We start from the raw sequence: 15,983 nt of genomic DNA on the forward strand, positions 1-15,983 counted from the left end.
AGTTTCTCAACTTGAGCTGTCAAGTCCCAGAGCAATTGAATTGTATCAGAAAGAATGATTGCTTCATCAAATTGCAACCTTTTCAGAACAGCAGGAAGTTGGTTATCAAAGACATGGTAAATTTTATCACCACCGGGGCGCATGCCATTGAGATGCTCTTTGTATATCTGATCGAAGACACAAGAAGTTTCCATGATCATGCATAACTTTCCTCCATTCTTCTTCAGTTGCCCCAGTGCCAAATCCATATCAGCCAAGGACCCTTCACGCAGACAAAACATCCCCTGCTCATCTTCCAGACTTGGATTAGTTAAACGGCATGATGCTTCATCTTCACATAGAGGCCCTTTATATTCTCCCATGTGTTGCAATGAGCAGGATCCATTTTCCGGAGGATTAGCCAGCTTGTTGAATTTGGGACCTAATGATTTGTTCAAAGTTGTAATATTCCTGTCATGACACATTTTGGAGGATTCAATGACAATGTCAGCTGCCTGCATTTGAACCAATTTTCTTCCAGATTCTAGGCCACCACATTTATCAGTCATATCATCATAGACTCTGACAGAAGAATTATATTTTCCTCTACATCATGACCATGATTCCAAGATGCTTGTGTCCTCTTCGAAACCTTGGCATCCTCCCCCTGGGACACACCCATAGCTCCTCTTTCTTGCTTGATTTCTAGCACACTGCCACTAATCTCTTCTATTCCAGATTGATGCTTATTTTTTAGATGTCCTTAGGATGCTTCTGAATCATTAAAGTGCAACTTTTCATGTGGCAGAACGGGTAACGAGCTTGAAAACCAACTAACATCACTTGATGTATGATAGGCATCAGTTTCATGTGGGATCCTTGCTGATCATGAGTCCATAAAAACGATTTCCTCTCTCTCAAAGGATGGCTCAGGTGCAGCCTTTGGTGAATCCCAGTTTCACGCCTATGCATCTGATCTAACACTAGCAGATTTTAATGGGGTGGCAGCCATGGATGCATATGGCACGGACTGGTGATATGGGGAGAGAAAAGGTGGTTTTTATCTTCATGGGCAATCGGCATTTCCACCAGGGCCTCCATAGTAAAAGTAATGGCCCCAGTCCCCATTACTGCCTGTCTGAACATCATAGCAATTTGACTGCTCAGTGAAGGTGCCAATGCCCTTAGGGGCCTTGAGGTTATTGAAGGAATCAACTATCTGAATATTCCTGAAGTAGCTTGACTTGCTAAACCCTTCTTCGGGGAAACGCCCACTGCCCATTTGAGTTGAGGTGTGCTGACCATCTGGTTCTGAATTCACCACCTCACCTCCCCACTCAATCATAGAGGCACTGTCACCCAAGTATGAGAATAGGAAAGCTGGCCAATAACCCAATACATAGTCATTTCCAAATTGCATCCACCAGTTTCCCTCCTTTGGATCCTTCCAGACAAGTACACTAATATCATATGGTGAATTTCTAAATGCAGAAACAGGAGAGATGCTTGCACCCATTGCTATTTCACTGTTGATTTGGATAAAGCCTGAACAGAGAAGATTGTAGCATCCTGTGGCCTGATATGCATCACTAGTCTAGTAAATGAACAGTCTTGTGTTGTTGTCACCATATAGATCTGGACTGACCTGCCAACCAGCTTCAACGCTGTTAAGGTCTTCACCAAAGGAACCTCCCAATATCCAAAGCTGAGACAAACTGAACTCGTTTGGCTGCTGTGTTCTGGGTTCCCAGACATTAATGGTGGCTTTAACTCCATAGTATATATCTCCTTCAACATAAGCAATTGCATGCTGATGGCCGCTCTCATTGATGAGATCAGGATCTGCAGACCTTGGCAGAGGAATGGTTCTGTGCTTCTTTCTTCCATATCTTTTCATTGAACTTGCTCTAAGAATATCATCCTGTTTTGTTCTTCTGATGGGTATGGTGCCTTCAGGGCATTTACCATTCACATGCCACAGCTAAGTGATTGGATTTGTCCTCTGTTTAGGCTTTGTAGACACTTTGCTTTCATTATAAAGCCCTTCCAGGTGGTAATTGGGCTTCATCTGAATTGTGTGATTTTTCAGGAATGGATGATCAAAGGCTGGTTGATGAGAAATGTGAACACAGTCTATTAAATCCCCATCTGAGCTCTTAATGGTTTTGACAGCAGGCTCATTCAACCGCTTCAAGTGCTTCTGGATGGAAAAGCTGGGACAATGGGCTCAAGGTCAACAAACACAGCACGAAGGATATGCTTTCCAGCACCAGTTTCGCTGAAAAAGGTGTTGAAGGCATTATCGCCCCCACCGCTCAAGATCGCGGCCTGTATAGCAGCATCATAGGCCACAGCTTTTGGCGCTTGGATATTAATTGAAGTAACGGCAGTAATGGATCTTTCCTTCTCATAACATACTGACCAAACTGGGAATGGCGACATATCTGCATCCTCATACATCCAAATACTCGCTGGAGATCGTCCGATGTGAATAACCCAAGCCTGTTCACACTTTCTAAGAATTCAGGAATCATTCATGCGGGTCTTCCATGTTCATCACTGCCACTTTCAGAAAACCCGAACAATCCTGTATAGATGGGTTCCATGCATTTCATCTCCTCTCTTGTTGAAATGCCCAAAACCTTGTTGATTGCAGCCAGCTAGTCGACCCCAACCTCTCCACTGAGCTCAAATGTCAACAATTTGAGGCATGTGTTCATGTAAGTGACACACTGCTTCTTGTTAAATTATGATTGCTCCTGAATAAGTCATTCCACGCATTGGTGCAGTCTCACCGTAGCAGTTCTTTGTTGTTGTCAATGCCCCAGCACTCCATTGCCCCACTCACAGCCCCTGCACCCACTTTCTGTTCATCAAAGGTTCAGGAACGCCCCCCGCGCACAATCCTTTGAGCTAAGCCTTCAGCAACTGCAGTCTTTCCCACACCAGGCTCACCAATAATGACATGGTTGTTCTTTGTTCTCCTAGATAATATCTGGATGCAACGCCGAATTTCATCATCTCGTCCTTGGTATTTATCTGCAATCCTTCTCCTATTCTTCACCTTCTTTTCTGCTTCCTCCAAGGTGAGGTTTTTATTTATATTGAGCAACTTTGTCAAAGTCGTACCAAGATCCAGCTGGAATTGCAACAAATTCCTTTCCTTGCATCATTAGTAGGTAGTAAGTTGCTGATTGTAAACCCTTAAGCTGACCATGATACTGATATTGACCTGTTTCATCCTCCAAAAGCTAAGGTTTATTCTTGTACTCCTCCCATGGCCAAACCCGAAAATGATGTTCCATTGAAACAAACTCAAGATTCTTCGTCCAACACTTGAAGATAATGATGATGTCGGGTGAGGTGGTGTATATGGGATGAAAATGAAGAGCATGGGGATGAGTTTGATGCGTGTAAAGGTTGAGGTGACAGATTGGGTGACGAAAGGTGATGAATGGAGTCGTGGGTAGCAAGAAAAATGGGTGAATCAGGTATTAGAGAAGAGTGACTGCATAGAGATATGGAGAAGGACCTTGTATACGTGGTATCCATGCATGCGGGTAGGTGTATTTGGGTATGTGATGCCATGCCCACTAACATCCGGTGAGATGACAACCCTTACATTACTGCCAGATTGTAAAACCTCTCTGACCCCACTCATATGGTTCACATATGCCTCAACCTGACCAAGCTCATGACGTGTCTCTTCACCCACTTGCCTTATTTCAAGTTCACTTCTGATAACCCCAAGTTAAATTCATGTAACTAGCAAATCTCATATTTGCTCATTATAAGCTTCCAGAACACCACCAGATGTATCACATCAGGATTGCTGCAAGAGGCTTCGTTAATTCCACCTTGGGTTCGCTACAGTTGTAGGAGGGACGGGACTGGCAGTATGGAACACTCCATCAGATCCTTCAAAGGCAGGATAAAGAGTTCTGTTCTACAGCAAGTCTGCCTTAAAAGAGTTTCAGGTTCTCAGATGCTTTCTCAAGTTTCTTCAAATGAGCATCATTTCCATCACTGGGATCTCTAACAATTCCACGGACAATGTAGCCCTTGGATAGAAGAAAACTCAACGACCCATGAAGCAATATACCCACCTGCACTTGTCACACACACTCTGCCCTTCTCTGCCAAATTGAATTTCAACAAATTCACCAAAACAGACCCAAGTCATTGTTTCTAACAGTTTAGGCCTTGTCAAACTCTCCCAGATGAGACACTACCCACTGGAGGTGATAAATTTTCTGGTGCGTGTGGAGGAGATTTGGAGGAGATTAGCTCCCATTAATGCTACAGATTCGAACATAGCCTGGTGGACTGCTCTTTGGCTCATTCCTTCATTTACTATTGCCTGAGCTTGCCTTGCAGCCCCCTGGAGTGCAGTTTCCAGCATCTTCATCTCCAACTTCAATTTCTCAACTTCAACAACAGAATCTACAGAGTCAGACACATTGGTTCTTGATCCAAATGCTGATTCCTTAACGTCAGTGTTGTAATCATGGGCTTGCGGATCAACTATTTAGCATCCTTCTCACTCTCGTCCCTGACTTCTTGCATGCAGAAACTTTGCTTAAAGGGCTCCACCTTCATACCCATTTGTATCCTGAAGCGATAGTGCAACGCATCTGGATTCATGCACTTAGTTTCTTCCATGGTGGGTGTACCCAGAAATTAATGATTTCCACCAACTGATCAACACCATTTTTCACCAGAAACAGTAGCTATCCAACCACAAGGCAGCCTGCCGACCATGTATCCGAGGCAATTGCGTATTCTATAGCTTTAAACTCTCCCGCATACTAGGCAAACCACCAGCCTTCAAAGAACCAATTCTGCAAGCCTAATACATCCCCATAAAACCATAGGAGTATTGGTAGAATAGTCACCTCTGCCATACAGATCGCTGACAACAATGGTATCCACAGTGCGGACCGCTCTCTGTTCATATGCTCAAACACTGATCTACCAAGATCTTAGTAACCTCTTCAGGATAAGCAGATTCAAGGAGTCCCAATCCCTCACAGTCTCGTCATCCCATAGCCCACTCCCCATTACGGCTTCATATTCAAGAAAGTCCAAACACGCAGAGCAAAGACAAAAAGTAGCAAAAACAGAGCAATGGAGGGGAAGAATGAAATGAATCATTAAGAACAATGCTTCACCTCTTAGTTAGTGGGCTTGCAAATGAGTGAATTAAAAGGTCTTTTTTTTCTTTAAAATGTCACAGAGGAGGTAAAACAAAGTTAAATCAATTTTCAGTCATAAACAGGAGCAAAAGAGGAGCAGTCAACCATGAAGAACAGAGCATAAATGGTCCAAAAATCAACATCAATGCATCTCGATAATAATATATGAAGAGAAAAAGAAAGAAGCAAAAAAAACATAATGGAAAACTTACTCTGCAGCTCCTCTCTTCCTCTGTTATCTCTTTTTTTTAAGCCCTTGCTCTCTGTCTTGCTTCTCAAGGTATTCCCAAAAAGCTCCTCTCAGCAACCAGAAAAACACATTACCCCTCGCCTCCCCTCACTCTCTCCCTCTCTCAAAATATCTCTCTCCAAAGTCCACCCCCCACAAGGCTCCTCTGGAACCTCCTCTTGCAGCTCTCTCATCCTCCCTAAAAATCTCCCACGGCAGCCTCCAAAAGCACCTCCAAAAGCAACCACGGATCCTGCAGCTGCCAGCTACCTCTCTCTCTCTCATACGCTCCTCATAACAGAAACGTACCTCTTCTGCAGCTCCCCTCCAGGTGTCAATCTCTGATTGGTCCATCAATTCCACTAAGCTGATTCCATAGCCACCAACCAGGAGGCAGCACTTGGCTTTCAAGGAGCCCTCCAGCTGGCAAGTGAGCTGCACAAAATGAGAGAAAAAAACCGTGCCCCTCATGGGGGTCTACAAATATGCCCCTCTTTGGTAGAGTTCATGAGTGTAAGGAATATGAACACTGGAGTGAAAAACAAGTGTGAATAGTGAGTGGAACGAAGTGAACTCTACCGAAGAACCAAAGAGACCCCCATAGGGACACTAGCAAAACACGAACTCGCTCAGGCTAGCAGACGAAGACAAAGGCTCTAATCCTAAAAGAGAAGGATGTCACAAAATGTCTCTGAAGTCACACTAAGGATCCAAGCTCCCTCTAAGATGTCTCCAAAAAGTGACTCGAAAATCGATGTCAAAGATGAGTAACGGTCGAACCACCCTGGAGTACGGACAAGAACGCGTCTAAAGGAGATTGTCCTATGTGGACTACGAGATGAATATGCGATAAGCACAGGGTAACGAAGTGAAGAAAACTGAGGACGAATGCAAAACCGTGAAGGTGAGATGTGCAATCCCAGTGAATATGAACGTCAGGAGCTGTGACTCTGAATGACAAGACGGACTCTAAACGCTAAACTAAGAAAAATAATGGCTCTGGAAGCCAAACCAAAAAAACTAAACCTAAACACTAAACTGAGAAGGCCCATAGGTGAAGACCTACGGTGGTGATACAATAAAAATGCCCATAGATGCCTGATCTATGGTGGTGAAACTCTCAAATGCCCACAGATAAAAATCTATGGTGGTGATAATCTCGAAAGCCCAAGGATGAAAATCCATGGTGGTGAAATAACTGAAATGCCCATAGATGCCCGATCTATGGTGGTGATAATCTCGAAAGCCCAAGGATGAAAATCCCTGGTGGTGATAAAACTGAAATGCCCATAGATGCCCGATCTATGGTGGTGATAATCTCAAAAGCCCAAGGATGAAAATCCATGGTGGTGATAATCTCGAAAGCCCAAGGACGAAAATCCATGGTGGTGATAATCTCGAAAACCCAAGGATGAAAATCCATGGTGGTGAATCTGAAATGCCCATAGATGTCCGATCTATGGTGGTGAAAACTGAAACAAATGCTCATAGATGAAAATCTATGATGGTGAAAAACTGATCAAAGCCCATAGATGTCCGATCTATGGTGGTGAATCTGAAGCAAATGCTCATAGATGAAAATCTATGATGGTGAAAAACTTATCAAAGCCCATAGATGTCCGATCTATGGTGGTGAAATATGAAACAAAGCCCAAGGATGAAAATCCATGGTGGTGAATCTGAAACAAATGCTCATAGATGAAAATCTATGATGGTGAATCTGAAACAGAGGGGATGCCCTAAATAAACTGACGGTAGGGGGATGCCCTAAACAAGCTGATGGTAGGGGGATGCCCTAGGTGATAACTCACAAAGATCGGCAAATGGGTCTGACAATCATGAAATCAACACGAGACATGGCAAACCCAAAGAGAGGGGGTATGCCCCAGTAGAAAGGCGCTAAAGGGGGTATGCCCCAGTGTGACGACTCGCAAAGATCAAGAAATAGATCTAGTAGTGAGAAAGCACACAAAAGATCTGATAAACTCAAGGATGGGGAGATGCCCCAGTGTGACGACCCATAAAGATCAAGAAATAGATCAAGTAGTGAGAAAAAATCTGCAAAACATCCGATGAACTCAAAGATGGGGGTATGCCCTAGTAGAAAAGCGCTAAAGGGGGTATGCCCCAGTGTGACGACTCGCAAAGATCAAGAAATAGATCTAGTAGTGAGAAAGCACACAAAAGATCTGATAAACTCAAGGATGGGGGGATGCCCCAGTGTGACGACCCATAAAGATCAAGAAATAGATCAAGTAGTGAGAAAAAATCTGCAAAACATCCGATGAACTCAAAGATGGGGGTATGCCCCAGTGTAAGATAGTAACTCAGCATAAGACACGGAATCTCACCATACAAGACACTCCGGGATATGCTCGATGATGATGCAATGAAAAAACATATACAGAGCCTCAATGAACAAATGCTAAAACAAGTCCCAACATCATCGAAACTATGCTGACAAAGCAAAGCTAAAATAATGGATCAAACAAATGTTGACCAAAACTCTAGGTCTGAAATGTAAGCAAAACAAGTCACGGCATGTCAACTATCAATAATGAGTACATCATCCCAAATGCATCAACAATCTAACAAGCCCTACCATCATGGAAAATGTCAAACCTGATGCCCAAAACATGTGAAAACTCGACCAGAAAACCCGAGACTGGTCTGCATCCTCCTCTGATCACAAGAGAAAGGGATAAGGTCATGCCAGACGATGAAATATATGGGCTCAAAAGATGTAAGACTCTGATAAGATGGGTGCAGGTATAACAGGGTCCAATGTAGGATGTATGGGTGTGTAACAAAGATAAGTGAATATCCAAATCAAACTAGGTATGCTGAGAAGACTGAGCCCAGGGTGTCAATGACCCTATGATCCATCGAAAAGCAGCAATCGTAAACAGGAGTTGGAATCTCAAAGTCAAAATCAGCAAGGTGGGTATGCCCCAGTATGAATGCATCATCTCAAAATGGGTAAGCCCTCAGTGCAAGATAAACTCTGGGAAGTATGCATCTGGCATAAACTGTCATCTCACAAAATCATCATCGATGAGTGGACTATGCCCCAGTGCAAACATCTCCAAATCAAATGTCGATGAGAGGAGTGCAACCAATCATACATCATCTGATCAAAATGAACCTCTGCTCCTCAAAGTCATCATGGTCATGTGAAGAGCGTATCTGACCTCCTCTAAAGAAAGAGCATGTCCCAATGTGAACTGGTGTCTCTAAGATCAACCTCCAATGAAAGGGTTATGCCCCAGTATAGGGCAAACCCTGAAATGACTAAACTCCGCTGCATGCTCTCATAAGTGTCTGTGTCCTGATCCAATCATCTGAGAAATCTGCCAACAATGATGAGAAGGTTATGCTCTCGTGATCACATCAAAGAAATCATCCAATCATATCTCGTACTCCAATGTGAAATGAATCTAATCGCCTCCAAGGAACAACTATGCCTAAAAACCATCATGGACCGAAAAGGGGTATGCCCCTGTGTAGAGTACACCAGATGAAATGCGTCAATCCTGTCTCATGCTCCAATGTGAAAAAGGACATCTGATATCCTCCGAGGAATGAACATGGCTCAAAAATCTGTCATCGACTGAGAAGAGTATGCCTCGACATAATGGTCATCCGATAATAAAACTCTCTGAGATGGCTATGCCCCAGTGTAGGGTCATACCATAACTCCCGATCCATCACAATCAGAATGCTCTCGAATCAATCCCAAGTATCGCTCACATAAGAGCTATCAAACACAATGTGTGATGTCATGGCCTCAGGGTGGTCTTAAGACGCAGGACGTAACGAAGGCTAGGGTGATAGGGTGATAGAAATGAAGGGAAACTAGGCCCAAATACCCAATGATCAAAACCCATGCCCTCATGTATAAAATGCAACATGTATAGAAAATATCGTGAGCCATGGACCTGAAGATGCCTATGTGAACATGGTAACAATGATGATGCAATGAAGAAAAACCGAACTGATGACAAGATGTATAATGATGGTGCGAAAAGGGTATCAAACCTGAAAATGAGGTCACTGAAAGAACGAAATAAGAGGTGAGATAAAAATGATGAATCAGAAGTGAAAATGAGGATGATAATAATGAAGCAAATAATACCAAAAGGAGTAATGATCGACTCAGATCAGACATGGAGTGAAGTCACATCAACTACGAACATGATGATGGAATGGACAATGACCCAGAGCTCCTAAGAGAAAGTCACTCATCTCGCTCACAAGATATACGACAAAATGAATACAAAGCCAGAGGGATCCCGGGAAGCTCACATACGAACTCCCGTCAACAAACATACTCGATCAAGTGACCCTCGAATATCAATACATACACTCAGTGATGGATAACAATACACACCTGGCTTGCTTTTTTTTTTTTTTTACATATATATAAACTGTACATGCTCTGAACGCATACAAAGAAGACCCAAATATGGGATCAAAACGAATAAACATACTCTCAAATGTCAATGTACCATAAACTCTCTCTGATGAGGTGACCCTCTCAAGCTAAGGATCCCTGGATCAGTGTCCGTGGGATAAATAGTGGAAATGACATGACTACCCCTCATGTAATGAACTGAAGATGATCACCCCTCGGGATGAAAGAAGATGATGTGAAATGAATAGTGGATAGAATGAGGAGGATGAAATGAATAACACGAACAGTAAGATGAGATGAAATCCAATGATGCAGTGATGAGAACAGATAATGAGAAGAATGCGCCCCTAGGTCCAAGGCTCATGAAACCCCTAAACAATGCATGTGTACACTGAAGGGCCCCTATCCCGGTGTAGAAGGTGAGCAAGGCTATAAGAAATAAAAGGATATGATGCTCATGCGAGGCTCAAAGGGCTAGCAATGGTCTAGATGTCAATGAAGGTAATAGGGTGTGAGCTAACCGAAATGAAAGCCACCCATCCTGCGACCACGGTCTCAAACATCGTGCTCTCAAGCCCTCAAATGATTAATACTAGAGATCGATGTCCATCTGATATAACCACGTCAACCCTCTAGAATCATGCACCAATCGTACTCCAAATGCTCCATAATAATCTCAAAGACAATCCTCTCAAAGCAAAGTAAACGACGATCTCATCAGGCACAACCGCCCATCACAAGCCAACTCTCATCATACAAGATCAATCTCTATACTCACAGCAAAATAAGTGACAGTCTCATCAAGCAATCGACCAATCCTCACATCGTAAGCCACCGAAAGATCATAAGCCATCCATCGTCACTCGAGATCAACCCTAGGCTCAAACTCCTCGCACTCTACCTGGTCGGATCATAGAAGGGATGTGCAAAGCTAGAAAAGCTGAGGATGGAAAGGTCATATAATGGTATCAAGGGTGATGTTGTGCAAAGCTCACAATGGATGGATGTAGGTCAAAGCAAAGTCAAGGTGTGGGAAGTGAGCAAGGTACTGCTCTGATCATAAGAAGATGGACCACAATCTCGAACTCTCTAGGTCAAATCTCTGATCCTAGGCTAATAGGCTCAATATCCTCCATGATAGGTCAAGCCTCAAGACCATAATGTGCAAGTGAAGAGATGTCTCAAGTCAAAAGTACAACACATATCACAAAACACAAACACATGTCCATAAAGGAGAATGCATCCAATGGGATAATCCGATGAGTACATCATGCAAAAGAAGGATAATAAAGACAATACTCAAGAATCGAGTTATAGTCTCTAAAAGTGTAAACAAAACAAGACTAAAAAAAACGAAAACAAAAACAAAAACAGTGACTGGTCCTGTCGTCACATCTCTGGCCATAGAAGGAACAAAATCTGAGCACCACTGTACCAAGGTAAGCCAATCATGAGTCAATCGCCCAAATCAATAAGATCAGGGACTGTTGGTGAAGGGGTGTCTGCATGCATAGCCTGAGCTGAGGTAAGAATAGGAAACATGTCAGACTGAGGATGCCCAAACGTCCCAGAATCAATAATGTCCTGTATGGCATGTCGTAGGGCAGTGCAACGATCAGTGTGATGTCCTACTGACTGATGGTACATACAATATAAATCAAGCCGAAACTGCGAAGGCACAGGATCCGGAAGTGCCCTAGGAGCTAAAGGAGCCAAAATCCCATGGCCTGGAACGTCTCAAAAGCTCTACTCAGGGGTATACTCAGATCTGAAAAGTGTCTCCGACATCGTCGATGAGGGTGAGGTCGCCCTGAGGAACTGTAACGACCAGAGGGCCGCGAACCCGGGATGGAGGTCGTGTCGACGTAGCCAATGAAATGGATGAGGAATGCTGCTGGAGCACTGAATGTGGGCGAGGTCGTGGATGTGAGGCACCCAAAGCAACAGGTGCCGGTGAAGTCGAGTATGGCAATGAAGGCGTCGCTACTCCTGGAACTCCTCTCGATGACGATGGATACTCTGACAGAATAAGCTCAATCCTCTCAACTCTCCGTGTCAAATCCACCATCATCCCGTAAAGAGTAGTAAGAGTAATGGGTGCGATCTCGTCCGACATGGTGAACCTCAACTGAAGAAGTCTAATCTCAATGTGCTCTGTAAATATCATAACCATCATGCCATCAATCTCTGCTCGAGGACCAGTCACGACAATAAAACTGTCCAAGACTCTAAAACAGACACATGCAAGAGACAAAACAAAGCAACATACGATGCTACTCAAAATAACAACACATAAAACACATGATACGAAACAATGATAATAATAAAAAGAAAATGGAAACACATACCCAAGAAAGCAACAATATCACTAAGTGAAATGAGAGTACATCATGCAAAATAATAAGACAATAAAGTCTACTCTCAAAACATAGGGTACGAACTCGACTCACTATCTATAAAACAAAACTCAAATACAAAGTAAAAGAGAACAAAAACTCAAACGACCAACTAACAATGTAGTCCCAAAATACACCAACAAGGTATGCGACATCAAAGTGTCTGGTGAATATCAGTGCCCTGGGTATCTCAAACATGATGGTATAAGCCCGAAGGAGGAACTGCATGTGTGGCCTAGGCTAGAGAGAAATCAACAATCATATTTGGACCAAGATCAGTATCCGTAGTCGATATGGGAAAGCTAACCGCACCACTGTCAATAAGATCCTGTATGGTATGACGTAGAGAAGCACAGTAATCAGTACGGTGGCCTGCCATCTGGTGAAATGCACAGAACTCATGAGCACGAAAACGTGGAGGCAAGGTACTCGGGAGTGGCCTAGGGGCCAATGGTGCTAAAAAACCAGTAGCTCTGAGTTGCTCAAAAGCTCTATCCAAAGGCATCCCTAAATCAGAATAAGTCCTCTGACGTCGCCGATGGGGACGAGACTGCTCATGTCGTGGGATACTAGTCTGTGGATGCTGAAACTGAAATGGAGGTCGCACTGTGACAGTATGAGGATGCATAAAAGGGTACTGCTGAACTGAATGAGGATGATGATGCTGTAAAGGTGTGAAATCACTCCTAGGTATCTGCAGTGATCTCGTATAGGGATGATAACCAGGTTGACGATGCTGAAAGTCTGCAGAACATACGCCTCCATAGCTCTCAGATGATCCAACAACTCCCTTCCCCTCAGTATCTGGGGAAGGAATAATATCTGACCATAATCCTCTAGATATGCCATCCTCTACATCGAACAAAGCCTGAACCAATGATCTGAAATCCTGGAATGGGACTCCTGTCAGATGCCGAGCAAACCTAGGATGTAAACTCCTCAAAAACATGCTCATCTGATCTCTCTCGGTAGGTCGCTCAATCATCCCCACGGCCTTCTCCCTCCAGCGGGAGATAAAAGAAGAAACAGACTCATCCGATCCCTGTCTAAGGAACTCAAGCTCTCTACGTGTAACGCTCGTATCACCACTGAATGAATACTGTCTTAGAAACTCCCGTGCTAAGTCCTCCCAAGTCCTCCGACGATATGACTCTAATGAAGCGTACCATCTCTGTGTCATGCCGCTCAATGACAATGGGAACAAAGTGAGCAACTGTGCCTCATCTAAACCAAGTGCCCTCATAACTGTGCTATAAAGTCTGAGATGAATACGAGGACATCCAACTCCCGCATATCTCTCTATATCAGGCATCCTGAAACCGACTGGCAAAGTGGCCACTGGCACATCGTCAGTGTCATCCCACGAAATCACCTCATCAAGATCTCTCATCTGTCCAATCCTCCGCTCGAGTCTGTCCATACGAGAACGAGGATCCTCAATAATGGTAACAAGTGTGACAATGGGTGGAACGATAACAGCCTGATCATATGAAGTAGTATGCAAAGTCGGTGTAGCTGGCATCTGAACAGGTAGAATAGGTGGTGTCACTAAATCAAATGGCGTGTCCTCGAGCACTACATGTCTACTCTGCTGAGTATCCATCCTCTAACTCAAACTGGTCAATGCCTCCTGAATCGGAACCACAGAAGCAATAAACTAATCAATCGAAACTGACTGTGAATCCGTCTATAGCAGCTCAGTGATATGAATCAACCTCTCTCCCACTCAACCCAGGGCACTGAACTAAGACTGGGACTACAAATAGACCCCTACAAAAAACCCAAACAAAACGACTCAAACACGACTCATGCAACGACACGGGATGCAACGAACAATGACCAATGCATGATACAATACAACCCAATACATGACAAGGTGTGATACACAAACATATGGTGACAATCAAAATTTGGATGTATGATAGAAACTCTAAAGTCATAGGAGTGTCCAACATGAGACGACTACAAATATGACTAAAGAATTTCTATTGATGATCCAGAAAATGATCGAGGTGTGAAGAAAGTGAATGGGGTGTGAAGAACAACACTATCACGAGATCGATACTCAATATAGACCAAAATATCCTTTGATTCAATCTTCAACTCGAGCTCCATAAAGAAAAAAAACGATAAGGTGATCAAGGCGAATCCCTCGAAAAATGTGTGAATATGAAAATATGCCTTTCACCTTTCTGGTAATGAAAATATGAGCATCGAGTCGAAAATCGAACCAAGGATCAAACAAAGAATGAAGCACTAAGCCCGTGATAGGTGTACAGTGTAAACAGATGATCATGAACATATCCCAAAGTATCGAGTGAGTGACAACAAAGTGAAGAGGTGTGTCGAGCCAAGAAATGAGAACGAAAGCCCTAGGGAGAAAACATGCTAAACTCATCGGGTGAAAAACTCGAACTAAGGTGACAAGACGAAAGGTGATCCAACCGATACTCAAACTCATACCGATCTCCGAGCACTCTCAACTGGAGACAAAAAAAAAAAGGGAATACTGGATCCGAACTGTAACCACAGAGGCTCTGAAAGCCCTCAGATGCACCCACGTGTAGGGAGGGAGTCCTAATCGGAGGATCTATGGCTCAACCTACGAGGTGAAGGTGGCTCTAAATGGATATGGGTGGACTTTAAGATCCCTAGCAAAAGCGATCATACCCTCCAGCGGTATGCAACCCTCTGCACGCCTCCAAAGAGACGGGGCGTTTCCATGCAAGGTGGTCATCACCTCCACACATGCACTACCTCGACATCCCAGGGGGTTTCCTATGGTGAAACCTTTCAAACTCTCAACGCTCAATAGTCAACTAGAGTGCACAGTGATGGTGTGGGTGCATCCGAAAACCCTATGAATCTAGAGCAGAAGAGGAAACACACTGGTCGCATAACTATCCATGAAACCTAGCTCGGGGCTATACAGGTCTTCAATGATCGGACTCCAATCAGCATCGATATGTCGATCTCCTCCAGAACACTCCCGTGCATCGATATAGCCCGTCGCTAGACCCTACTCCTAATCTCTGGCTCGGTCAGAGAACAAGCACACAGAAGGCCTCACGCTTGCAAAAGTGAGAACCGAAATGAAGGAAATGACCGAGACCAAGAGATTTGGAGGTAAGGGGATAGATGTGCGCCCCACATGAACAAGCGACATGCAATCAAGCAGAAAAAGGGCAGTCATGCGACATGCAGTCAGGCAAAGTACAGGATATATCACTCATGTATACATACAAGCCGTGACAATCAGGATGAATAGTGATAAGAACACCATGCTCAAAGATGATAGAATATATAATCCAAAGAATCGACATGTCAAGTCAAACGATGTATAACAATGAATCCATACGTGCAAGACAATCAAAACAATCATGGCAAATATCATAATCACTATGCTAAGCGAAATAAGATAGGCGATCAATACAATGAACATGTCAATATCTCAAACGAACATGGCAATGAAGCACAGAGAAATAGATACCTCGAAATCCTCAACCAAAATAAATCTATCATCACAATCACCATGTCAAATCAAACAAATATATCAATGAAGCACGAAAAGCATCGCTATATCAAGATCCTCAATCAAGATATCAACAAACACGATCAACATGCCAATGTCCCAAATGAAAACTCGGGAACTCTCAATGTGCAATCAAGAGATGAGTACCCACTAATCGACTCATCAAAAGCCACATTTGCTTCATTTTAAGTTCAAGCTTGACCCTCTAATGATCCCCAGTGGAGTCGCCATTTTGTGG

The 15,983-nt window shown here is 43.6% G+C and overlaps 1 pseudogene; it reads right to left on the reverse strand.

Moving 5' to 3' along the window:
- Positions 1-1,036: 1,036 nt before the first annotated feature.
- LOC117907091 lies at positions 1,037-10,670 on the reverse strand (annotated as a pseudogene).
- Positions 10,671-15,983: the final 5,313 nt, after the last annotated feature.

This window comes from Vitis riparia, chromosome 18, assembly GCF_004353265.1.
Source record: "Vitis riparia cultivar Riparia Gloire de Montpellier isolate 1030 chromosome 18, EGFV_Vit.rip_1.0, whole genome shotgun sequence".
Classification (NCBI taxonomy): domain Eukaryota; kingdom Viridiplantae; phylum Streptophyta; class Magnoliopsida; order Vitales; family Vitaceae; genus Vitis; species Vitis riparia.